Below are 27,797 nucleotides of genomic sequence, written 5' to 3' on the forward strand. Positions count from 1 at the left end.
AGCTCCTCCTCTCTGTGCCAATCTCTCTTCTCTCATTGCTTCCAACACACCTACTTTCCCCTCCAGAGAAGAGTCTCCACACGCCCTCATTAATGCCAAGTTGGATACTACCCCTGAGATGTGGAGGCTGTCCTCCTCCTTTCTACCCAAAGTCAGTCCAGCAGGATCAGAAAAGTCACGTTTCTTTCATGAAGTCTTCCTTCACTATTCTCATCTTCCCCAGTTGCCTTGTCTTCTAAAACTCCACAGCTTAAGAACAGGGACACCCAGAATTTCCAAAAAGAAAGATAACTTCTCATGGGGCGCCTGGGTGGCTCAGTTGGTTAAACATCTGACTCTAAGTTTTGGCTCAGGTCATGATCTCAGCGTCGTGAGATCGAGCCCACGTTCAGCCCAGAGTCCTCTGGCATGGGATTCTCTCCCCGCCCCCCCCCACAACTGCTCTTGCGCTCACGCTCTCTCTCTCTCTCAAATAAATAAATAAAATCCTTAAAAAAAGAAGAAGAAAGCTACCTTCTCAGAAGACCAAAGTAAAGAAATTATTCCAAGACATTCCCATTCCCACTGGTGGCTCAAACTCTGGAGGAGGATTCATGGTAGTAGCAAATTAGTTCTAGATGTCCTAAGTTCACATTTGAGATTTTGTGACTGTAGACAGCTGACTTTAGATAACAGCTCTTGGACGAGGAACCCCAGATAATCCCTTATACAACCACTATGTTAAGAACACAGCATCCCGCCCCAAGAAATACCTGCCATGATCAACGTCCATTTCTTTTATAAACATCACTTAAGGAGACTGAGATCTTCCATTCATAAACACATCAGGATCAACACTATTTGTATAAGACAATAATAAGACAAAAGCTCGATTTTTGCTGTATTTAGTGACTTTACAGAAAAATTTGTGACCATCACAACACACACTAAGGCTATACGTCTCCACACTTAGTAAGTACTATCCTGTAGAAGTTTTAAAGAAATCAGGCAGTCATGCCCATACGATATACAGCTTTACGAATATCAACTGGAATACATGCTTCGTGATTGTAACAAAGAATGCTAATTAAAGATGTACTATTCTTCCCCAACATGTGTGGAGTGAAATAATAAGATGCACCCAGACACTGAAGGGTACAAAGATAGTATTAACCCAATAATATTATTTCCATCCACTTAAAAATATGAAGAAGGGCACCATGGAGAAATGCGGCCTTTTACTTCTCATCCTTTCCACTTGACTTAACCCTCAAGAACCAAATCTATGCACTTGACTCCAGACTAAGCAGTCAGGGTTTTCTTCAGGGTCTTCCCAAGCTAGAAAATTTAGTTACTCTACATTCCACACTGGACTGGTGTGTTATGTTAGTAAGGTGAGCAGGCTTTTAAAGTGGTACCAAGATGTGTAACGACAGCATAGAAGAGATGAAGAGGGAAAGCCACATAAAATGAAATATGAAGCCAAAGAGGAGACCACACACACCTTCACAGGGTATGTTCCTCTTGAAGAGAGTCACTCAAGAGTGCCACAAGTGGGTCACAAGGACACGTATGCCCCAGACTCGGACATGCCAAGGGAACCCAAGGCAGGGCCAAGATCCTGAAATGCTATGTGAAAGTCCCCAAGGAGGTCAGGGAAAACGGGCTGCTCTCAGCCATTCCACCCTGGGCTATTTTAAGCACTATGACTTCATTGTTGTTTGTTCTGAAGCAGCACAGATGGGCTGCTTCAATTTATGTTACTACGGGAAGATAAGGGGACCCGGGTTGGAAGCAATATTTCTCTCGCCTCCTGTTAGGGCATCGCGAAGCTGGAACCGTGACGTGTTAAGCAGCTGCAAGCACTGTTTCTTTCGTTCTTTTTTAAAAGCCTAAAAGCATTTCACAGGCACTGCCATGTTTCATGGAACCAAACACCAAATCCACCTGAAAAATGGCAGAAAGTAAACGGCTGGGTATGTAGCAAAGCCCTTCGGTTTCATGAGTGCCACCCAACAGGGAGAGCAATCTCAGCCCCCTAAGACACAGGAAGGCTCATCCTCATCACAGAACAGAAGGAAATGCCCTCCATCCAAGTGAAATGGGGCTTAAGGTGGACTGGGGCTCCCATGAGACCTCTCATTACGCAAATATACCTCTGAAGCCGCAAGGCTTTTTCTCAAACCTTTCCAGGAAAAGTAATGAACCAGATTGTAGAAGGAACAGGTACATAACAGACCGCATTTACTAAACCTCTCCCCCAGGGGCTGCACATCTTATTAAAAACTCTGAGTGAGCCTCTTATAATTCTTATTATTTCTATTTTAAAAGAGATAAAATCATCTCAAAGAGCTGAGGAAATAACCAGGCCAAAAATACACGGCTAGTTAGAATCAGAGTGAAAACTAACCCTTCTGCTCCATGGCAGATATTGTCAAGAAACCATCTTTTATGGAGAGGTAGATTTGAGGCTTTGAGAGGAATAGTGATCCTTTTATCAGCCTATCCACTTTGCTGGCTTCTCCCATCACCCTGCCAGCAGATATCACACGGAAATAATAAAGATGTACAGGAAAACCAACGTAGAGCCAATCCTACATCTGCCACTTCCCAGTGACCAGACTTTGAGCGAACTCTATCATCCAGGCCTCAGGGCTCCCATGTGTAAAGGTGTGGTTTTCCTCTGTTAGAGGTTGTAGACCAAGCATATCAAGGACTGACCATTCCTCGCAATTTAACAGTACTATATGCGGTGACAGGTTATATATGCGTGTGTGTGTGTGTGTGTGTGTGTGTGTATATATATATTTAAAAGGTTTATTTTAGAGAGAGAGCACATGCACAGGTGCACAAGAGCAGGAGTAGGGGCAGAGGGAGAGAATCTCAAGCAGGACCCCATGCTCCCCACACCTGAGCACGGAGCCCAGTGTAGGGCTCAATCCCAGCCCATGGTCCCAAGACCATGACCTGAGCTGAAGCCAAAAGTCAGCTGCCCAACTGACTGAGCTACCCAGGTGCCCCAATACATATATATTTAAATGGAAGTAAAGCTGACATCATGTAGAATTAACTATTTTAAAGTGTACAATTCAGTAGCACTTAGTATATTCACAACATTGTGCAGTGACCACCTCAACCTAGTTCCAAAATATTTTCATCGCTCCAAAATACACTCCAATGCCCATGAAGCAGTCAGTCCCCATTCCCTACCCACACCACCCCTAGCAACCACGAATCTGCTCTTTGTCTCTATTAGGGTTTACCGATTCTGAAAACTTCACACCAATAGAATCAAAGGAGACCTTTTGCATCTGATTTTCATGTAGCATGTTTTCAAGGTTCATCCAAATACTGGTACCAAATACCAGTACTTTATTCCTTTTCATGCTTAAATAATATTCTTTTGTGTGTCTATACCACCATTTGTTTATCATTCATCCCATGATGGATGGCTGGGCTGTTTCCACACTTTGGCTACTATTAGAGCTGCTATGGACATTCATGTAGCAGATTCCATCTCTTAAAGCACTTTAACACTCAAACAACTGAGTGAGGTAGACCCTAGTCGTATGAATATATTTGGGGGTACCTGCCTTCTTCACTCTTTTATCACACTCCAAGTCTTTCCCCTCCGTAATCTTCCTTTTTTTTCTTTTTTTTTTTTTTTTGGATCAAGAGAAATGCTGAAAGACTTCCAAGGCCACATCAGATGCATGAAGACTTTGTGAAGAAAGGAACGAAAGATGGTTTATCCATGATTTGGTTTTTTAAAATCAATCATAACTGAGCATGTAACAGGACGTTCACAGAAATGGACATTATCCCTAGCACATATGAAAAATGTAAAGGTCATAATAAGAATTAAATTCTTTCAGAAGTAAAGATACTGTAGGAACATGGAGAGAAATTAGACACAGAGGAGAAAAAGAGCAAAGCTCCTCATCTCAGGTCCCATGCCTCTTCACCACTGAGTTCAGTGACTTCAGGAACCCAGACCTTCTGTTGCCCAGAATGACTTTCATCCTGTGGATGCTCTCACTCCCATCCAGAGACTTTCAGCTCAAAATCTGAAGCAAGGGGGGCCCAGAGGGACCTTCAGGGCCTTCACCGCGTTTGCACTTGTCAAATGGAAGAACAAGGTGCTCAAATCTAAACTTGGGAAGGCTGGGACGCCTGGGTGGCTCAGTGGTTCAGTGTCTGCCTTTGGCTCAGGTCATAATCTCAAGGTCCTGGGATCTAATCCTGCATTAGGTTCCCTGCATGGAGCCTGATTCTCCCTCTGCCTATGTCTCTGCCTTTCTCTCTGTCTCTCTCTCATGAATAAATAAATATTTAAAAAAAATAAACAAACAAAAACTCAGGAAAGCTAATACTGTCCTCACTAATGTTGTCACTGTTTGGCTTCCAAGACCACTCCTCCCCCAACCAAGAAAACCGACCTCCCCCCATCCCTGCCTCCGGCACCAAGGTGCTAAGTCTGAAACTCTCAATGCAAAAGTCTCATTTCCCTTGAATAGTTATTAAATCCAAGGTCTAGGGCCTCAGATGCAGTGTACAGGGTGAACCCTGTGCAACAGGCTCCTGGAAAGGGCAAAATGCAACCTCACCTGAGGAAAGAGGCCCAGGCCCCACGAGTCAGCCAAGCACAGGCACGAGGCACAGCCACAGCAGAAGTAACTTGGCGCAACTCACTATGTCATGTCAAGTACTCCTCACTGCATACATAATAAAGACAGTCAAATGAACGCTCTCACACTGTGTTCTCCATGTGATGCAAAGACAGAAACAATCTATTCAAAACTTTAAAGGTTTTGGGGGTGGGACACAGAAGAGAGTGAGAGCCTAGAGGATTCTCTTGTTCAACAAGATCAAACCCTGCCTTCCTGCTGCCTCCATCATTACCAATGGGTTTTTTTTTTTTCTTTCATCTCCTCCTCACCCACCCCACCCCAGTCAAAACTTTCATTTCAGGGATACTACACAAAATTAGGAGGCAGAGAAAAAAATGTTTAAAGAAAGACTCATTTTGAACATTTAAGTTTTATCAACAGCAGGGAAAAGGTAAGGGAAATCATTTTCCACCTCTACTTCCATCCCTACTACTTCCTCCCAACCTACTTTGCTTTAAATCAAAATAAACTTTCTTTAAAGGGTCATTTGGTAAATATGCTAGGCTTTGTGGACCATTGGGTCTCTGTTACAAACAACGAGGCAACTCCAAAACCAGCCACAGACCAAACCTTAACAATAACGGGCTTACTGTGTTCTAATAAAACTTAATGGGTGAACCCTTAAAGTCTGAATTTCACATTAATTTTTACATGTCATAAAACATTACTCCTATTCTTCAACTGTTTAAAAAACCATTCTCGGCTCATGGGCCAGCAGTGAGTGGCTGTGGCACGCAAGTTCTAGTTAGCCCAATCCGGCTTTAAATTGTTGATGCTAGTTTTTAGAGATGCAGCATATGTGAGGGGAGGGTTGGGGGTCCAGGGTTGGGGAAAAGTTTAGAGGTCTGCTTAAACCAAAACAGATCCAGACACAGGCAATGTTACAACAGCATGGTTCAGAAAGCAAGCACTCACCTCTGTTACACGAATCCCAAGAAAGTCAGAAAACTCCTTTAATCACTTCTTGGCAGAAGACCACAAATTTTAGGGGCGCATAGTTGGCTCAGTTGGTTAAGCTTCTGCCTTCAGCTCAGGTCATGATCCCAGGGTCCTGGGATTGAGCCCCACATTGGGCGCCCTGCTCAGCAAGGAAACCTGCTTCTTCCTCCCCCTCTGACCCTTCCCTCTGCTCATTCTCACTCTCTCTCTCTCTCTCTCTCTCTCTCTCTCTCTCATGAATGAATGAATGAATAAATAAATAAATAAATAAATAAATAAATAAATAACCACAAATTTTAAAATGTGCCTGTTTACTTCTAAAAATTAAGGGTTTCACTCTCTCTTCCTTGAAAAAGAAGTAAGGGAATACTTAGATTTTCTGAATCAGATTGGTCAGTGCTCCCTAGATGCAGCGGACACACTGCTGAATATAAAGGATTTCAAATCACATCTTTTCCCCTAAAGGTCTTTGATCCCTGAGAGTTTTCAGTGGTATTTCCTCGGGTATTTGATCCCTGAGAGTTTTCAGTGGTATTTCCTCGGTATGGAAGTGATAGATTGGGGCTGATCCCTTCTAGATCCATAATCCCAGTTGATCCCCCTTTGATCCACTGCATGCATTTTAGAAATTTTAGCTAGAGGTTAGTATACATATTTTTTTTTGCGTGTATATATGTGTTTATCTGTGTATGTGCTGTTTGTACGTGTATTTATGGCAATGAAACTAGCATGGTCTTAAAGGAATACCAGACTTTAAAATACTAATTCTGGCACTTAGCTCTGTGACCCTAGGAAAACTAATTAACCTCTCCAAACCTTCTATGACCTTCTCAAATAATCCCAACACTTTAGTGCAAAGGCCTGGTTGGCACTAATTCACCCTCTTATTCAACAAAGGTTTAATGAGCCCCTACAATGTCCAGGACTTGATGAACACAAATAAGAAGACAAATCCAGGGGCCCCTGAGAAGCTCAGTTGGTGAAGCATCTGCCTTTGGCCTCAGGTCATGATCTCAGGGTCCTGGGAGGGAGCCCCATATTGGGTTTCCTGCTCAGTGGGGAGTCTGTTTCTCCCTCCACCCCTCCCCCTGCTCTTGCTTTCTTTCTCAAATAAATAAAATGAGGAGGAGGAGGAGGAGGAGGAGGGGGAAGTGGCAGTAGTGGCGCTAGCGGCAGCAAACCCAGTCTCCTCCACTCTGGAATTACAGACCAATGCAACTCATTGGCTATTTTCACTAAACACACACACGCACCTAAAATATTCCTTCAATTATAAAATGCCTATTCTCCTTTGCTTTCTCTATTTTTAATTCCACTCCAACCTGTTAACCTGGGAGTGGCACTGGCTTTGGAATCTAACAGAGGCAAATCAACACACAACGTCTGTCGTGCATCTGTCATTCTTGCTCTAGAAGTGTGACTTCAGAAAACTGTTGGCATTCAAAGATTTAAGCACTCTTGACTGAAGCCATTCTTAAGAAATTCTATGGTCCATGGCAAGTGTTAACCCGTGGTTTTGCCAAGCCAAGGTTTGAATCCCGTAAGGGGTGAGAAGGATCAGGATTGCTGCCCCCAAATATGCCACTTTGACATAAGAAATACTTGAAGCTGAGGGGATTTAAGAAGCAACAGGAGCAGGAAGGACTCTTTGCCCTTAGAGAGTTATCTAAAAGAATCCAAATGAACAGGGCTTGATACATTTCCCCCAGTAACTACCCTTAGTTCCTACCCTTTTGTCCCATCACGTTTCCCATGACTTTCCACTCTTCATCAAAACTTATTATAAAAGCACTCAGGTTTAACCATTTCTTAGAATCTTCATTTTTTTTATGAAGGCTCCTATCTGACATAAAACTTATATGAAATAAATGCATATGTTTTTCTCTTGTTAACCTCTCTTGTGACAAAATGCCTTTTGTCAGTCCAATTCGTGGGGCCCCAGTTGGAGAACCTCAGAAGGTACTGGGAAGCTGTCCCAGTCCTCTAGAAGTGGAATGTGCTAAGAGTATGTTGGGTCAACCAAGGAACCAATTGCTATTTGGTCACAACGGGAGAGCTGGATGTGGTTGGTATACAAACCCACAATACTGGTAAACTTATAGCTCACAGTGAACATCCGAGAATGCCAATGGAAGATTCGCAGACTGTGAGAATCTTAAAACCCCCCACACTTTGCAACAAGACCTACAAGAAAGTTTAGAAAGCAGCTTAACTCAATGGGGGAAAATTCATACAACACTCTGTACAGGATTTGACCAGGACTAACCTCAACAGCTACCATCAAAAAAGGTGAATACACCTCACATACATACTAATTTTGGATTTAAGTCGCCACTGTCAAGATATTCTGTAAACTTAGTCTTCTTTATCTTCTCAAAAACTTCTCTTTTTTAGTATCTAGGGTTAGCAAAAATAGTAAGTCCAGTTCTCCCAATCAGTATTTACATGTTGAGCCCTGGTAAACACAGAAATTGAGTCATATTGGAGTTTCAGTTGTCAGTACATAAAATGCAAAAGGCAGAATAGTGCCCTAGGAAGAGATTCTTAAAAGGCAACTTATTTACCACTGATTCAGATCCTGTTTCTGGAACACAGGGTTCTCCCAAGCAGGTCAGCTCCATCTCTAGTTCAGGGGCACCAGGTAAGGCCAAGAGTCAGGCAGCAAGACAGGGAGTGGACGTGTCACCTGAAGAAGGTCCTCAATCCTCGAGATATCAAACCTCAGGGGGCCACTGCTGGCCAGCTGTTGCTTCTGTTCTCAGCTAAAAGTAGTTAAGAAGGAAGTCTCTAGAAGATGAGCCCCAGGGAAAACATGTTGCGGTAGGAGACTGGGAAGTGGAGGATTACTCCAAGGAAAAGATAGGGAAGATGATCATAAAAAACAAAGGTTATTTGTATGTACAACGAAGTCACTCAGGTACTAGAAGCCAATATAACATTTCTATTGTATTAATAGCACATAATAGATCTACTACAGTAATAGTATATAATTTTAACACTTCTTTTATACTCCTCTTTTTCAAGAACACCCAGGACCTGATCACCAACATACTTTCAAGAGAGAAACTCAACAACCCATCATGTGTGTTGAAGAACGTTCACTGGTGCCAGGCCCAATGCTTCTACAGCATGAATGAAGGACATGCCCCTTGGCACAACAGAAGAGAATGGGAGGAGCCCTCACCCCCCACCCATGAGGCCCATAGGCTATTGCTGCTCTGCACTCACCTCTACCCCAGACTTGATTCCTGTGGGAGGAAGGCTACACCAGGCCACAAAGACACTCATGACCAGAGTGGTGGTTTCTTTGGACCACAGAAGGGGAGCTCCTTAATCACATTACAGCAAGTTAATAATCTCTTCAAGGCCACCTGGGGATTAAGTGACAGAGCACAGAGTAGAAAGGTTTCCCCTGCACAGAGTAGACTCCAAGGTTCAGCGCTGCAAACAAAAAGGAGGATTATTGTGCTCAGCTTCCTGCTGAGTAAAAAGCTAGACTTTGGAAACCTTACGCAAATGTGTCTATCAAGTCTAAAACAACATGCAGGAAGCTCTGGCATTCTTTAAAAAAAAAAAAAAAAAGGCAAATGACAAACTCAAGTAACTAATCTTCCACCCAGGATCATTTGTCATTAAAGGTACTGCTTTTATGCCACACCCAGTTGTTTTTAGGGTGTGTGTGCATGGGTAGGAATGTGTATGTGTGTTAGAGAGAAAATGTGTGTGTTTTGGGGGTATGCATGACTTTTTTAAATGTCCACAATGAAAATGTACCCACCTTAAATATATTTCAAATTGTTTCAGGGAACCTGACCACTGTTTAAATCAATACCACCTATCTTAGAACCACATTGTATAAAGATTAACAGAATCTACAGCAAGCACACAGTATACTGTCTGACACAGTCTTACGTACTAAGAAGTAGTAGTTTACCTTTTTCATAGTAATAGCTAACATGTAGGGGCACCTGGGTGGATCAGTTAAGCATCTGCCTTTGGCTCAGGCAGATGGTCCCAGGGTCATGGGATTGAACCCCACGTCGGGCTCACTTGCTCAGTTCTCCCTCTCCCTCTGCTTGTGCGCGCTCTCTCACTCTCAAATAAATAAAATCTTTAAAAATAATAATAGCTAACATGTAAAGGCTGCTATGGGCCAGGCACTGAATGAACTAGGCCCTTCTCTCTCACATACACAGACTTCCCTGCAGCCCTTCTCATCTAATTTACAGACAAGAAAACTGAGGTATGCAGAGATTAGAGTCATTTGCCAAAGGTCAGCTGCAAAAAAAAAAAAAAAAAAAAATTGCAGGCCCGGGTTCAATCCAAATTGAAGGATCTTAACCAGCATGCTGTGTAATTTCTCAACTCTTAATAGCTGGGCAGCATTCACACCAGAAAAATATACCCTCCTTTACAATTCACACTGACATGTTTTCGGTGAATTGTAAATTGGGTGTTCTGTGGAATGAGAGCAGGGTTCACCAACATGTGCCCACCTCTGGCGGCCTCCCTCATGCCGGCTTCAGCCCTATTTGCTAACTGGCTGGTGCTCCCAGGGGGTGACACAGCCATCAGTGGTAAAGCAGCTAGGATCCAGAAGGAACATGCCTCCCGCCCCCACGCTGCCGCTTCACTCGGGACAAATAATCCTTCAGTCTGCAAGGTCACAGGTATGAGCAGCAGCTCAGGGGCAGGGAAAAGAGGCCCCATTCCAGGACAATATGTGTTTGGTTTTGAGGCTCAGAGAACAAGAAAGCTCTAGCCATTGCCTCAATTCCTGCAGGGCAAGAATATAGCAAAGAGGCCATGGGAGGGGCCAGGCTGGCTCTCATAGGGCAGCAGGAAGCCTGGGGGCGGGGAGGGGGAGGCCAGGCTGCTGGATGGATGGCCGAGGGTGAAGGGCTGGCTGCCTGGGCTGGTGGTGGAGGACAGGGCCAGCTCTGGGCAGCCACGTGCAATAGCAGCCCCGACTTCAGAGACCAAAAGCAGTGCAACGAGGGGCAACACCATAGCACACAGCCATGAACACACACAACAATGTGAAACAGCACGTGTAGCCGAAGTTATACTAAACACCATCAAAGAAAACACAGGGGCTTCTGAAGCCAAGTCACATCCCTAACCATCTTCTTGTCAAAACACAAAAATGGGGCAGCCCCAGTGGCACAGCGGTTTGGCACTGCCTGCAGCCTGGGGTGTGATCCTGGAGACCGGGGATCGAGTCCTGCATCGGGCTCCCTGCATGGAGCCTGCTTCTCCCTCTGCCTGTGTCTCTGCCTCTCTCTCTCTATGAATAAAATAAATAAAATCTTTATTAAAAAAAAAAACACAAAAATGGACAGGTTTGAACTATGGCTGACTGCTTTGTCTTGCTTTTCTAACACTGACAAATGGTCATCCACCCTTCCTTCCTCAGCCCGTGGCCATACCCAGACCATCTTGGTTCCAGTTAAACTAAACTAAACAAAAAAAAAGTAACAATAAACAACAAATTTTAATTTAAAAAGAGAAGAGGGGTAGCCCCGGTGGCGCAGCAGTTTAGCGCTGCCTGCAGCCTCGGGCGTGATCCTGGAGACCCAGGATCGAGTCCCGCGTTGGGCTCTCTGCATGGTGCCTGCATTTCCCTCTGCCTGTGTCTCTGCCTCTCTCTCTCTCTGTGTCTCTATGAATAAATAAATTTAAAAAAAGAGAGAGAGAAGAGGAATTGTGAGCAGAAAAGAAGTTTCCAGCAGCCAGTGTATTATTAAACACTGGCATGCGCACACATACGCGCATACTCCCTGGGCCTCAGGCTCTAAACTTCATAGGGAATTCCCAGAGTGCTGGTTTCTTTGACAGCCAGCCTGGAAGGAATGCAACAACACAGGTCCATCTTCAGAAGAGAAAACCACAGCTGGGGGCCAAAGGTGCAACAACTTCTCCCAAGGGTTCCTACTCCAAGGAACCAGTGGTCATATCTGGGTCAGTTTCTCTGACAGCAACCACTACAGGATACAGAGCAAGTGACAATGTGAAAAATTATCTTGCTGAGTTGGTCCACTGATGGCTGAACAGACACACTCAGGACCGATGCAATAGAACATGGTGGTTCTAATAGAACATGGTGGTTCTGAGCCTAGAGGCTCTGGAATGAGACCCCAATTCACCAACCCCTCCAGGGGTGGTAACAGAAGCTACCCTGTGAACATGGGGAGGTCATAACAAATCAGCACTAGCACAGGGTGGGCTCAGCCCTGGGTGGCTACCAACACCCACTCCCATCTCCATCATCAAACCAAGAGTGAACGTTGGTTGGTCGGAGGGCGAAAGAGGACCTAAGCCTAGGAACTCTAAGCACTGATCATCTAAACAAATGGAATTTTGTAGCAACACTTGAGAGAATAGAAATGATCCTTTGGCTTGTGGCCATAGCCAAATCTTCAAGCCCACAAATGCATCACAGAGTAGAAAACATCCACAGTAAAACAAAAACCTTTCATTATTTTTTCCAGACAAACAAAACTGTAAGCTATTTTGCATTCTTTTTAGTTTCCTTTTTTTTTTTTTCTTAAGTATCCAATAGCACGGCCATTATAGACAATCTCTAAAAAGTCTTTGTTGAGCATCAGAATGAGACAGCTGGGATATTGGCATGAGGAAATGTTCAATCTTGTCATTTTGCAAAACGAATTCATATTCATAATTAATGAGGCTTTTGTCCATGCCAGAAAGGAAATCTAAAGGCTCAACTATGCTTAAGTAAATTCTACCAAAGCCAACTGCAATACAATTTTATAAATTATAGAGCAGCAGGGAAGAAAAAGATTTTATGAGTTGTGAACATAAAGAAAAGGACTAACATACTTCAAGGAAGAAACTGGCTTAAAAATATTAATTTCTGAAAGGATGGCTACACTTTCTTCTCTTCCATAAAAGAAACAGAAATTGAAAATTTTAACATCCTAAGAAGAAGCACGTACTTGGCCATTGCTACATGTATTTGAAAGATTCAGTAAATGTTTCTGAGTGTGCCAGACAGATGCCACCAGGTACAGGCCCAGGACCACCATTATCAGCTTAAAACATCAACTAAAACTAATCAAGATAGGCAGATAAACCACAAAAGTAGCTTTGGTTTCAGAGGTACTTCAATGCAGAAATCAGTAGACAAGTAGAAAACAAATAAATACTAGTGAACCATTTCAAAGAAATCTCCTTAAAGATAACTTTTCTCATTATGCATCTATTAAATACACAACGAGAAATCAGTGTTAAAGGAAAAGCTCTGGGCACCTGGGTGGCTCAGTCAGTTGAGTGTCTGCCTTTGGCTCAGGTCATAATCTCACGGCCCTGGGATTGATTCCTGCATTGGGCTCCCTGTTCATCAGGGAGTCTGCTTCTCCCTCTCCCTCTGCCCCTATCTGCCCACTCATGCGCGCTCTCTCTCTCTCTCTCTCTCTCTCACACACACAGTCTGTCTCAAATAAATATACAAAATCTTAAAAAAAATAAAATAAAAGCTCTCTTCATTCACTGAACTAAAGTTTTATTCAGCAACAACAATGTTGGAGGCTAAGGGTATAATGATGAAAAAAATACAATGCACTGGCAAGGTGGTTACCAGACACTAGCAGCAGGAGTGGACAAGAGGAAGATAGGAATTACGGGCTTAATGTATATGGGTTTTTTTATTTTTTGTGGTAAAATATACCTAACATAAAATTTAGCATCATAACCATCTCTTTTTTTTTTAAGATTTTATTTATTCATGAGAGACACAGAGAGAGAGAGAGGCAGAGACATAAGCAGAGAGAGAAGCAGGCTCCCTGTGGGAAGACTGATGTGGGGACTCAATCCCAGGACCCTGGGATCACGAACTGAGCTGAAGGCAGACACTCAACCACTGAGACAACCAGGTGCCCCTATAACCATCTCTTTAATTATGATTTTAATTTTTTATAGAAGTTTTAGGTTCATAGCAAAATGGAAAAGGGAGAGATTTCCCATAATCCCTTATCACCACAAATGCACAGCCTCCCATTATCAATATTCCCCACCAGAGTGGTACATGTGTTTATAACTGATGAATTTATTCTGGTACATCATTATCACCCGAAGTGCACAGTTTATATTAGGGTTCGTCCTTGGTGTTGTACATTCTGTGAACTTGGGCAGGTACATAATGTCATGTAGCCATCATTACATTAATAACACAAGAGTATTTTTACTGCCCTAAAAACCCTCTGTGCATTATAACCATTTTTAAGGGGGTACAGTTCAATGGTGTTACAGTATATTCACACTGTTGTACAACCATCACCAACACCCACCTCTACAACTTTTGCATTACCCTGGGGGCAGGGTTAATTTGAGGTGATAAAAATGCTCTGGAATTAGACAGAGATGGCAGTCATATTAACACTGTGAATAAATGAAACACCACCAAATTATCCCCTTTAAAACTGTTTTATGTCATATGAATGCCATCTCAATTAAGGAAAAAGAAAAAAACAGGGCACACCAGACTGCTCACTAGTACAATCAATGAATGAGTTCTTGCCTCGAAGAAGCTCACAGGTTAGTAAGGTGATGGTGATAGGCAGGTGGGATCCCAGGTTCTGGGCCTGGAGCAAAGCGGGGCAGCCTCTAAACCACTTAAGGACCAAGAAGAGGCTTTCCAGAGTAGACACTACTTGAGAGCAACCTTAGAGGATCAGCCAGGGTCTGTGTGAGGGAAGGAAAGGAACATTCCAAGGGAATGCCAAGGTGGGGAAGGTAACAGATACCACAGACCCAGGGCATGTGAGAGGAGACTGAACATCTCACAATTCATTTTTTAAAAATGGTAACTAAAAAAAAAAAAAAAATGGTAACTATGTCAGGTGATGGGTTTATTAATTTTATTAATTAACTCAATTGTGCTCATCATGTCACACATCTAAGTATATGAAGTCATCATATACACCTTAAAAAAAATCACAACCTAAATACACAATATATACATACATATATTTCAATAAAGCTTGAAAAAATAAAGCACTATTACAATTTTAAAAGGGCAGCACGGGTGGCTCAGCAGTTCAGCGCCACTTTCAGCCCAGGGCCTAATCCTGGAGTCCCAGGATCGAGTCCCACGTCGGGCTCCCTGCATGGAGCCTGCTTCTCCCTCTGCCTGTGTCTCTGCCTCTCTGTCTTTCATGAATAAATAAATAGAATCTTTAAAAAAAATTAAAATAAAATAAAAAATAAAATAAAATAGGGATGCCTGCATGGCTCAGTGGTTGAGTCTCTGCCTTTGGTTCAGGTTGTGATCCCAGGGTCCTGGGATTGAGCCCCACTTTGGGCTCCCGGCTCAGTGGGGAGTCTGCTTCTCCCTCTGCTCCTCCCTTCTACTCCTGTACTCTCTCTTTCCCTCTCTCAAATAAAATAAATCTTTAAAAAGTCTTTGCAAAAGGGGCACCTGCGTGGCTCAGTGGTTGAGCATCTGTCTTTGGCTCAGGTCATGATCCCAAGGTCTGCGGATCGAGTCCTGCATCAGGCTCCCTGCTGGGACCCTGTTTACCCCTCTGCCTATGTCTCTGCCTCTCTGTGTCTCTCATGAATAAATAAATAAAATCTTAAAAAAATAAAAAAAAATAAAAATTCATTTAAGTTACTATTACAATATCCCAAATCTAATAGCACTATAAAATAATTGTTATAGCTACATGTAATTTTTGTAATATATAAATACTCATGTATAAAAATAATAAACTGTATAGTAATAAAATAATAATGAAGCCCAGAGAATTAAACAGGAATGTTAAAATGTCAGAAGTCTTTTGGAGGAAAAACAGCGACGTAAACAGATCTAGAGGTGTGGGCAGAGGTAGAAGACAGGGCAAGCAACAGTGGAATCAGACATGAGTGTTGGTGTCTAAGAAGAAGCCGAGGATCCATGGGTCTGACGTGGGCAGGACTCCCAGAAATTCTGTGACATAGGAGCACATGACCTTGTATCACAGCTGTTTGGGGCTTTCAGAGCCATGGTGTCAGGCGAGCTCTATGATCACCCTGACAGGCAGGTGTGGCCAACCCAACTATTCTCAAACAGACAACAAAGCTGAGGTGTGTCCAATTGGGCTGACCCACCGAGGCCACACGGCTGTGCCCAGGCAAAGGGACCTCGAGGCAGCCTCCCGACCCAGGCTCTGCCTTGGTCAAGCCACCTCTCCACGAAGGAAGCCAGCTCAGCAGGAATGAAAACCCTCTGTTCATCTCCATCACTGTTCTTACTCAACTTAATCTTTTAAAATACTATGCCTATTTTCATGCTGGGAAATGACCCTCTGCTAAAAAGGAGCAATCTCTTTTGGTAAGATGTGGACTCTTCACAAAGTTTTATCCACGACTTAGCACAGTGGTCGTTTCTCAGATGAAACAATGGCATGAACGGTCAAATTTCTAAAATCAAAACACGGTTATAAATCACGTAAAACCTTGCTTCAATGAACCAAGTTCTCCACAACTGCATCAAGAAAAGGCACAGCCCTGATTCCATCAAACTGCCATAGGAAAATACCTGAAGGGTCCAGTTGAGCAGTCTTCAACCTAGGGCAGTTTGACCCCCTGGAGGACACTGGACAATGTCTAGAGACATTTTCAGTTTTCACAACTGGGGGATGGAGACCAGGGCTGCTGTTGAACACCCCACAATGCACAGGACAGTCCTCAGAACAAAGAATTATCCAGCCCAAAATGTCAGCCAACAGCGCCAAGATTAAGAAATGCTGGTCTAAATCCTGAGATGGTTCTACATATACAACTGATCTCTCGGGAAAAAATGTGGGGCTGAGGGTCACGCAGAGCAGATACACACTCCAGACCCTGCTGCTGCAAAGTTGTGTGACATTTTAACCAAGTCACTGCAAGTCACTAAGCTGGTTTCCCTTATCTCGTCAAGATAGAGCAGCTGAAGGGGTAGCTGGGTGCTTCAACAGGTAGAGAGCCCGCAGCAAATCCCCAAGGCCCTGGCTAGACTGAGATCCCCACCACCTGTGATAGGCAGAGGCTCTAGGGTATCCCACCGTTTCTGAGGAACATACGCTCCCAGCATTTGCTTTGTACAAACACATTTGGAAAAACAAATGTCAGAGCACAAGGCATCCACTTAAATAAGGTGAGGGCCAATCTTACTCTCCCTCAATCTCATGCAACAGGAGTCTGTGGGAACCTGGGGATGGGAATCTACCACCTGCTGCATAGATGTGCTGAAGGCCCACCTGTGGCCAGTGATCGACAGGCCACCAAACACCCCTGGGAGGTCAGGGGGTGCGTTCACACGGCTCACGAGTTCTTCGAGTTCTCGTACAAGCGACACTTCTCGTGCTTGGCTTTAAACCATATTATCCAAGTGAAGTCTCACTCTCATCAACAGCATCCGCCTTTCAACAAGCACAGGTGGCAACCACGTGCTCAGGCAGCAGATCAAGGGCTCATATTTGGGGCAAGCTCTCCAGGCTCTCTGATCCGGTTCTCTGGGCAGGTTCCGAGAGAGTGGGGTCAGGAAATGCGGGGGTAGGTAGGGGAACATGTGGAAAGCTGAAGGTCTTTTGTCTGCTCCCAAGCCCTTCGGACAAAGCAAATGGACTCAGCCAGAGTCAATAGGATAAAAGCCCGTGTCAGCCCGGCCAGCCCGTCATTCCCAAAGAGAAACCTCCAGATCCCCAGCTCAGAAAGAAGGTTCCGCTTTCACAATCTCCTCCAAATTCTTCTGTATTTTGTCAGATACCTCTGGCCACCATTGGGGAAAACCGTGCTATCCTACTACTGACAACCACATGAAAAGGGTGCATATTAAAGTCTCGTTCTGCCTTAGCAGAAACAGCATTTTTTTTTTAATGTGTAAGCCACTCAGCTTCCCCCCTTCCCACCCCTGCTTCTTATTTTAAAGGGAGAAGCAGCAGCATTGTATCGAACTGTGAAATGCGCTCAAATGCAGCTCCAAAGAAAGTACCACACAGCGGCTGGATATTAGTTTCCATGACAACCAGGGTCCCTGAGCCCTGGCACACACAGCAGGAAATGCTGCAGACTTCCACAGCAGTATCTTCTACTAGAAATAAGAGTCCCGTAGCAATTTTAGACATTTGGGAATCAAAAAACATATTGTGTGTGTGCATGTATGCGTGCGCATGTGTACGAGCACTCATGCATAGATGGATATATATTTGCAAAACTAAGACAACACCGACGAAAGAAATCTTGTTATTCTTACAGATAAATATGCCCATGTCAAATATAATAATATATTTTTGCTCCAAATATATGCAAAACAGTCCCCCCAACACACACAGTGCTAGAGGAAACTTCCATAGAAAAAGGAAGGACTAAATATAGAAATGGGAACTGGCCCTCAAAAAACCAGTTAACCGGGATCCCTGGGTGGCGCAGCGGTTTAGCGCCTGCCTTTGGTCCAGGGCGCGATCCTGGAGACCCGGGATCGAATCCCACGTCGGGCTCCAGCCTGCTTCTCCCTCTGCCTATGTCTCTGCCTCTCTCTCTCTCTTTCTGTGTGTGACAATCATAAATAAAATAAAATAAAATAAAAATAAAAATAAAAAATAATTCTGTTAAAAAAAAACAGTTAACCAAGGATCTTGTGGAAACAAATAAGCAAACAAAAATCCTTACAAATAATGTACTAAAAGCACAGAAGAATTTTTTTTTCCACAGCTCATATTATTTCCTACTTGAATATCCTCCACATTAAACCAAGGGTCAAAGTGAATAAGCAGTTCACCATGCAGCTTTCAGAGGAAACCAGGAGACAGCACTGTGCTAGCAGGACAATCCCCTGTGAGCCCCTTCGGAGCTGAGTGGCCTTGGGTAAGTGATTTTGCCCCATAAAAATGAAAAGGTTGAACCAGACATTAGGTGGTCTATAAGAAAAACCCTGTACCATCTTAAAAATGAAAGATCAGATTGTTAGGTTAAAAAACAAAACAAAAAAACTCCAGGTGATTCTCACTTTAGGTCACAGATAGGTTTCTAAAAGTAGTGCAATGGGACACGTGGGTGGCTCAGAGGTTTGGCACCTGCCTTCAGGCCAGGGCATGATCCCGGGGTCCTAGGATTGAGTCCCGCGTCGGGTTCCCTGCATGGAGCCTGCTTCTCCCTCTGCCTGTGTCTCTGCCTCTCTCTCTCTCTGTGTCTCTCATGAATAAATAAAAATCTTAAAAAAAAGAAAATGTTAGTTTTCATATCCTGTGCCAAGTTTTAGGCTGGGGCTTTATCAGAGGGAACGGAGAAGAGGCAGCTTACAATCAGGAAGAATGAACTCATGGTAGAAAAATACTAATTTTGACAACTTCAAGTGTCTTCAAGTTTTCACATTCCAAATGGTTATTTTTATCTGAGGTGGGCAGACCAGACCAAGTTCACAAGTCAATGGCAAATGATCTTTCATAAGAAAGCACTGTTAAAAAAAAAAAAAAAAAAAAAAAAAAAAAAAAAAACTTGCCTCATCTGTATGAACTAAAATAACTGCATCGTCCCATGAATGCTAATCCATATTTTGCTAAAGTAACAACACATCTGTGTACAGCAGAGGATGGGCTGGAGGGGCGTTGGGGGGGAGTATTATTACGCCAAAACAAACACAAAGGCAAAGAATTAGGATGGAGAAGAGGGAGGGAGAAGGAGGAGAATCCTCCGGGCTCGTGCACAAAATGCAGACAGCCCAGCAAGCTGGAAGGATGGAAATGCTGAAAATGCTGAACAAACCACTTCATTATGTAAACTGCCTAACGACACAAATAACGACTCTGCACACATCAACCCAGTCACCCATAAAAACACACATCCTCTCCATGCCTGGACCCTCCTCCCCACTGCCACCACCACTGCCACTGTGTCATTCACTGGCATTTATTAAGGCTGCTGAGTTTAGAGAGAAAACAGCACACATCACATTCAAGAATCATCTGGGAAAATATACTGGGGCAAAACAAGGTGATGCCACTGAAACTAAGCAAGAACAGATGCTTCTCTTGGGTTAGAGGGAGGACAAGCCTTAGCAGGACCCACGGGCTTCAGTGTAGGATTCGGACATCTCCAGCTCTCCCTGTACAGGATTTGGGGATCCTGGTGACACCCTGCTCTGGACACCCAGGATATGCTTACACTCAAGTGGGATTTACGGTAGTGCCTTTCAGGCCAATGTGCAACAACCGCTGTTTCAAGAGTCACTTCAGGAAGAGTGAAAAGCCAAACATGGCACAGGCAGGACACTGGTTAACCATGATGAAGAAGCATCCCGTCTCTGGCAACTGTTGCTATCCAACCAAAGATCAAGAAGAAAAGGCCACTTGTAGAACAGGCATCTGTCCTGTCAAGACTCAGTCTTCTTCTTTTTATTTATTTATTTATTCATTCATTCATTCATTCATTCATTCATTCATGAGAGACACAGAGGGAGGCAGAGACACAGGCAGAGGGCGAAGCAGGCTCCATGCCAGGAGCCCGATGTAGGACTTGATCCCAGGACCCCGGGATCACGCTCTGAGCCGAAGGCAGACACTGAGCCACCCAGGTGCCCCAGGGATCAGTCTTATAACATCAAGAAAAGATCAGTGGGATCAGAAAGGAGCGGTTTCACTGTAACACCAGTAATGCTCGGTTCACGATCCCAAATCTCAGAGTATACAAATTTGCCCATCAAAATACCTTCATGTATTGGTACCTACCTCCAAACTCCTCCAACCAAAAAAATGGGGGGAAAAAAGATTTATTTTTTAAGATTTATAAAATAAAGATACTTAATAAACATATGAATTCCTTTATTTCTGTCCCTTACCTACAGTGTGATTTGAAAAAATAAAATTTATTAAAATACATATGCTTTCCTACTATGCTGGATTCAATACCAAATCTGAATTTCATATAAAGCAAACCAAGAAATAATCACTTTTAAAAAATGGAAACTGGTAAGACAAACTTCACATTCATAGGGCCATTTTTATTTTACTTTTTTAAAGGTTTATTTGAGAGAGAAAAAGGAGGGGGAGGAAGAGAGAGAGAGAGAGAGAGAGAGAGATCCCATGCACGTGAGCAGGGTGGGGGACAGAGGGAGAGAATCAAGCAGACTCCCCTCAGGGTTCCACGCCAGGACCCTGAGATTATGCCCTAAACTCAAACCAAGAGTCAGAAGTTAAAGCGACTGAGCCACCCAGGTTTGCCCTGAGGGCCTTTACTTTTTTTTATTTTTTATTTTTAGATTTATTTATTTATTTGAGAGAGAGAGAGAGAGAGAGAGAGAGAGAGAGAGAACAAGAGCAGGAAGAGGAGCAAAGGGAGAGCGAAAGAGAATCTTTAAGCAGATTTCACAATGAGCACAGCTCGACATGGGGCTCAATCCCAGGACCCTGAGACCATGCTCTGAGACAAAATGCAAGAGTCAGACACTTAAAGGACTGAGCCACCCAGGCGCCCCCTCATAGGGTCATTGTTAACAAGTTGTTCTAATTCCAAGCAGAATGTATATGATTAAATGTATAGCGGTAATGAGTTAAAATGATTTAAGGCCTGTCAGAGTGAAAAAGCATCAAGATAGTGAAATCGACAAGCAGGATATGCATTTCTGAACACACTTAGAAAGGCACTGTATTTTTTTATGTCATCCCTTGTAGGTCAAAGACAACTCCAAAATCTCCATAGGAGGTGGAGAATTTATATCCTGAAGCTGTTTGTATAATAGGCACACACTTTTGAGCTAGGTTAAATATCACCATAAATAGCAACAACTTACAAATTTTTTATTTGGACTTCATGTGAGATTGAGACTATGATGATAGATATTTTTTTTCTTTTTTTAAAAGACTGCATGATTTGTGTTTTTCCATTTAGTGCACACATAAGCTGCATGTTCTATTTTCTTTTGACCCATGTGTCATAAACATCATTACATGTACTGGGTAGAACCATTCTCCCTCTAATGGTTTCTAGTTTGTCTCAATACTCCTAACTTAAGATTCCACCCCCCCCCTTTTTTTCTTTATTTATGATAGTCACACAGAGAGAGAGAGAGAGAGGCAGAGACACAGGCAGAGGGAGAAGCAGGCTCCATGCACTGGGAGCCCGACGTGGGATTCGATCCCGGGTCTCCAGGATCGCGCCCTGGACCAAAGGCAGGCGCTAAACCGCTGCGCCACCCAGGGATCCCTGATGATAGATATTAAATACAAAAATAGATGTATATGTACTCCTAAGTAGATACCCAGTTAAGTATGGAGTGGCTCGAAAAGTTGATGGAAGTTCCCGAAGCTACCATCCCAGATCCTGGTACCACCACCACAGTCCTCAGCAATGCAGTTAGTTATATATATAATTTAAATTAATTCAAATTTTTAAAAATCAGAAATTCAGTGCCTCAGTTATGCTAGCCACATTTCAAGTGCTCAATAACCCCATGTGGCAAGTAACTACCATACTGGGCAGTGAAAACACAGAACATTTCCAGCATCTCACAGAACAGCCTGGCCCAAAAGCTCCACACAGGGCCAGGACCCCATGGCATACACAGCACCTGTCCAGCCCTGGCACTGGGCCTGTAACTAAAGACAAAACAAACAAAAGAAATGGGAGAAAAGGTGACTTTGTCTTTGCCCAGCCAATTTCCCACTTCAACCAAATACAAATGTTCTTACTCCCCACACCCACCAACATCAGACCAGTGAAGACTTTTCAAAATGTTAACCATGAGTGGGGCAAAATTTGCTTAGGGCTTCCTCGGTATAATTCATATGAATCAAAATCAAGAAGTTCAAAACTCTGGAGACAAAAAGCAATGGCAAGTTTCTAGGTAATCTTCCATCCAGCATACCTAGGCTCATGTTTAAAAATATGAGAGAATACAGCTGATGGTCCATCCACCCTCTCTGCAAGCTATGAAGCGTTTGACTTTACAAAAATTTTTAATACATCAGCAACTGTTTCCTGGGCACTGAAGATGTGCCAGGCTCTGGAAAATCAGAGCTAAGGTGCCCCTCTTCTGGCTCTATACAGGCTCTCAGCAAAATTAAACCTCTCCAGGCTCCAGAAGATGCTTTATGCTAGACTCCTTTTTCTCCTGTTATCTGTAAACCCTCAGAATAAGATCATCAGAAAAATTAATATGCAATCCTTGAACTTTTCAAAACAAGCTAAGCTCTTAAAGAAAAATCACAACTGAGCTTGTTTCCCAAATACTTTTTAAGTTCTCTCTTTTCCTAGAGGCAATAAAATCTCAAAGACAGTAACCAAAAATAACAGTTCATGATCTATCACCTTATCTAGGGATCAGCAGATTACAATTTTAGACCTTTTTATTTCAAATCAGTGAATGGATCTGTCGATATTCCTTTAAGGTCGTATTCAAAGAATATTCAGTTTCCAGGCCTGTGAGAAGGGTTTTATGATTTTTTTTAAAAATAATTAATCCCCCCATCCCCTCCACCCCTAACCCCACCCCCACCCTCCACCTCGCATGTGGCTAAGTAGCTTCCTAGGTAGAAATCATAAGGCTCTCATATGGAAAGAGTCTCATTTAAATACCAAAGTCAATCCAGAAGTTAAGGGCCAGTGAAATCTCATATCGCCTAGTTAAAATAAAACTCAGAGGCAAACAAAACCAGTTTGGCTGCCTCTTGGAAACAGCAGCCCAGCACCTCCTCCCTGAGAAGGTTCCCTCTCTTCCCTGGGCCCAGCCCACCACCTGCCCCTTCCTGTGGCTCCATCATGGCATTGCCAGGCCCTCTTCAGCTACATCATAGAGGAGTCACATATTCCACACCAGGCTGGACCTCAGGGAGGGGGCAGCTAAAATCTGAATTCTGAACCCTCAAATGTTATCCGACCAAGATTCCATCCCACCAGCTTCGCACCATAAGGACAGCCTTCCTCACTCAGGTTCACCGAGGGCCACGCAAGAGTGCTAACAGCTGTCCACGTTCAGTCATTTGTTCATCAAACATTGTCTGCACCCTGCCAAATGCCAGACACTGAGCATCTAGGTGCCTGGGATCCTCCAAGAGGAGCAGGCTGCAGGCCTGTCCTAGGGGGGCGTGCATTCTAGTAGGAAGCCAGTGACAACATGGTGAGCCACATACACACTGGCAGAAGCATGCGCTGCAGAGCCCTGAGGCCTGAAGTCTCCCTCTACCTTGGGGCCAGAAGTGTCATGGGTGATGTGACTGTTAACCTGGCTCTGGGAAAACAAGCAGCAAATCCTTGAGCATCTAAAGGAGGCGGACAGGGGGAGGAGTGAGGAGGACATTCCAGATCTGGAATGCACATGTGCAAGAAGACAGGGATCAAAGGCTTTATGGGTTTCAGGGAGCCATGAGCATTTCTTTGTGGGTGGAACTGCCAGCCACTGGCAGAGATGCCACTGGACAGGTGGCTCATGGCAAGAGGCACAAACCTCACCAGGGAGTAAAATCTCCTGAGGAACTTTAAAAAAAAAAATCTGAGATTCCCAGGTCCCACCCACACCCATCTGATTCCACAGATATAAGGGAGGGCCCTGAAATCTTCAAAACCAACTTCTTGGGCACCTGGGTGGCTTAGTCGGTTAGGCATCCGACTCTTGGTTTTGGCTCAGGTCATGATCTCAGGGTTGTGGGATCAAGCCCCATGTTGGGCTCTAAGCTCAGCATGGAGTCTGCTTGAGATTCTCTCTCCCTTCTTCTCTCCTCATCTCTATAAAAAAAAAAAACCAAGACAAAACTAAAAACAACCAACTTCCTGAGTGATTATGATCCATACAGCAAGATCTGAAGATCCTGGCATTTAACAAAATGTATACTAAAAATAGGTAACATATACTAAAAACACGTAACTATTTGCAAGAACCATGACTGCTTTATCCATTGTAAGCCACGAAGACTTTCTTCACCAATGCACAGAACCTCGGCAATCCAGGCTCGCTGAATGAAGCACACCCCTGGTCCTTTGAACCTTCATGGCAGTCCTCAAAGTTCTAGCTTCCAACTGCTCTTCTCAAGCACACACTGCAGGTCTGAGCAGGGCCTTTATTTTTCTCTTCTAACCCTCTCTCTTTCATTACCCTATCCTTAACGTTGCTTCCTCCACTTCATCTCCAGGGCAAAAATTGGAAACTCTAAAGATAACCTAGGGGAGAGAATTTGGATGTCCAACTTCATTCATATTTTATGGACTTAATAGGGCCAAATGAGATTTTTCAAATCATAGAATATTAGAGCCGAGAAAGGTTACTCGTGATCATCTAGGACTCTATGTCCTGGGAAAACCCCTTTTAGAGTCGGGGAAATTAAAGCCCAGAAAAGTGAAATATATAGTAGTCCCCCCGCCCCCATCTGTGGTTTTGCTTTGTGCAGTGTCAGTTAGCCACAGCCAACTGTGGTCTGGAAGCAGCTGATTCTCCTTCTGACAAACTGTCAGGAGGTCCAACAGGAACCTAATGCTATGGCATAGTGCCTACATCATTCCCCTCACTTCGTCTCATCACATAGGCATTTTATCATCTCACATCATCACAAGAAGTAGGGGACATGAAAATATTTTGAGAGACAGAAAGACCACATTCACATAATTTTTATTACAGCATATTATGATTGTTCTAATAAAATTTATTAGTTTTTGTTGTTAATCTCCTACTGAGCCTAATTTATAAATTAAAATATCTCATAGGTACATACATATAGGAAAAAACAGTATATATAGGGTTCAGGACAATTCCTAGTTTCAGACATCCACTGAGGGTCTTGGAACATATCCCCTGTGGATAAGAGGTTGGGGGTGGGGGTTGGTAATTTACTCAGGCCTGCAGAGTTGGCAAAGCCAGAAGACAAACCCAGGCATCACAGCTCCCAATCTAAGTTACTCTAAGGTGCTACATAGATTCTTCTAATGGGGGGCACCTGTATTAAAAGGCTCAGTGGTTGAGCGTTTGCCTTTAGCTCAGGTTGTGATCCCAGGGTCCTGGGATCAAGTCCTGCATTGGGCTCCCCTCAGGGAGCCTGATTCTCCCTCTGCCTAGGTTTCTGCCTCTCATGAATAAATAAATAAAATCTTTTTTTAAAAAAAGATTTTTTTAATGCATTCAGGATTGAGTAACTTTAAAAACAAATATAAGCTTTTACTAAATCCAGGAGCTCCTTACATAAGGAATCATAATTTAATGGTTAAGATCTAGGCTCTGGGCCAGACTCCTTTTATCACTCACTAACCATGTAACCGAGGTTTAGGTAAGTTCTCTTCAACCCGATTTCATCACCTAAAATGGAGATCACAAGAACGTATCTCACATTGTGAGAATAGACACATCATACATGATGCTCTTAGAACAGAGCCCACCCCGTATTACTATTCAATAAAGGTTAGCTATTATGATTTCCAGTATTGAAACCAGACCCATTTTTTCAAGTGATAATACAAAAGCTTCTGGACAGTAAAGATGATCTAGTCAACTAGGGATCCATTTCCTTTCTTCATAAAATCTTAAAGTCCTCACTCTGGGTTTGGTGTATCATTATCTAAACAGCCCTGAGATGGTTTTTCAAAGCTATAAAGAAATTACACAGGCACATAGAGGCAGCCAGAAATGAAAGTCACACAGCATTATGCTCTTCAAAGGCCCTTGCTGACACAAGCAAACAATGCAGTGGTGTGAAAGGCCAGTGCTGACTAAGGCAGGGGGTTCTCCATCAGCTTAGTATTCCTAGTTTCCAGTGAAACAGGAAGCAGGGTCCAGTGTGCAAGGGCATGCTCACAGGTAGAGGAATGCTATTCCCCAAGATGGTGCCTCTGCTGTCCAGAGCTGAGAAAGCCCTCCACCCCAACCCCCCAACCCTTAGTCTTTTTCTTTTTTTTTTAACGAATTTACTTTATTTTTTTTTTATTTTTAAGATTTTATTTATTTATTCATAGAGACACAGGGAGAGAATGAGAGGCAGAGACACAGGCAGAGGGAGAAGCAGGCTCCATGCAGAGAGCCTGACGTGGGACTCGATCCAGGGTCTCCAGGATCACGCCCTGGGCTGCAGGCGGCGCTAAACCGCTGCGCCACCAGGGCTGCCCTTTCTTTCTTTTTTTTTTTTTTTTTTAAAGTAACTCAGACAATTGCATACCAGTCAGTCCAAACATTTCACAACTCCAATGACAGGCCATCTGCTGGTCTATTATGGACACGAAGAGATGGAGACCTGCTCCACAAAGTCTGGCATTCCATGCCTAGCAAGTGCCTAGACACTAATTCTTTGTAGCCAGTAACATGGGAAAAGGTGTACTTTCATGCTAACTACAAATTGTATGTTCATTCCAGAGTACACAATCAACAAAATACGAAGCTGTACAATGGTGCTAATAAACTCTCAAATTCCATTATGGCTTAATTATTTATTAATCTAAATACAACAATACAATAATATAATGTGTGCATTATGATAGCAACTTATATGCACTTGTATAATTAACAAAATAGAGTTCTAACATATTTCCACATCCTATTTAACAAGTTATATAATGACTCCGTTAATTTGCTTTTATAGTGAGTAGCTTTAAAAGTTTTTCCTAAATAAATTGTATTACTAGCTAGTGCAAAATATTAGCTAGAAAGGACAAAGGAATTTCAGAGCTTTGGGAGACAATATGGAATGCTAATATTTTGGAAACCAGAGACATACTAACTTGAGATTCTGGATGCCTGCCCAAAAGAGATGTACTTAAATTCCCCTCTATCACTTCAAGCAAGAAGAACTCAAAAAATACATCCAAAAGCTCTAAGCAAAAAAATAATAAAAATTTGTTTAAAAAAGGACTTTTGTAGAGGGTAGATATCCTGCAAACCACAGAATCACAGCCTATAATGACCATAAGTCCAAATGTATTTGCCACTGACCAAAACAGTATGAAAAGTATGAAGCATTTTCTACAGATTGTTTCCCTAGAGATGCACACACTATTAAAAACAGATTACACACAGATCTCCCAAAGGATGTATAACATGGGCATTAATTGCTGCGTGGCTTATAACAGCAAATAAATAAGGAGATATCCTAAATTTCCATCAACAGCAGAGTGATATTAATTGTGCTGTGTCCAGATAATGAAATTCCATTTGGGAGCTGGAATGAGGCAGATCCACAGGTATGGATGTAGAAAGATAATTACAACATACCGTGGAGTAAAAGCATGGGAATGGGTTCCATACAGGCTACTTTCAGATCATCT

At 43.2% G+C, this 27,797-nt stretch overlaps 1 protein-coding gene across 13 annotated transcripts in view; it reads right to left on the reverse strand.

Moving 5' to 3' along the window:
* The window catches only part of MTSS1 (MTSS I-BAR domain containing 1), a 163,284-nt gene that overhangs the window by 105,663 nt on the left and 29,824 nt on the right, over window positions 1-27,797 (reverse strand). The window contains exons 2-3 of one of the 13 annotated variants that reach the window (XM_055314088.1): window positions 8,817-8,959; window positions 8,153-8,434 (exon numbers count right to left, since the gene is read on the reverse strand). The exons of 11 other annotated variants lie outside the window; for them this stretch is intronic. The gene's annotated coding sequence lies outside the window, so the exon portion shown is untranslated. Of the gene's footprint in view, window positions 1-8,152; window positions 8,500-8,816; window positions 8,960-27,797 lie in introns of those variants that run through there. One more of the 13 variants, XM_055314087.1, reaches the window with a different exon arrangement.

Source organism: Nyctereutes procyonoides, unplaced genomic scaffold (genome assembly GCF_905146905.1).
Source record: "Nyctereutes procyonoides isolate TBG_1078 unplaced genomic scaffold, NYPRO_anot_genome, whole genome shotgun sequence".
In the NCBI taxonomy this organism is placed as follows: domain Eukaryota; kingdom Metazoa; phylum Chordata; class Mammalia; order Carnivora; family Canidae; genus Nyctereutes; species Nyctereutes procyonoides.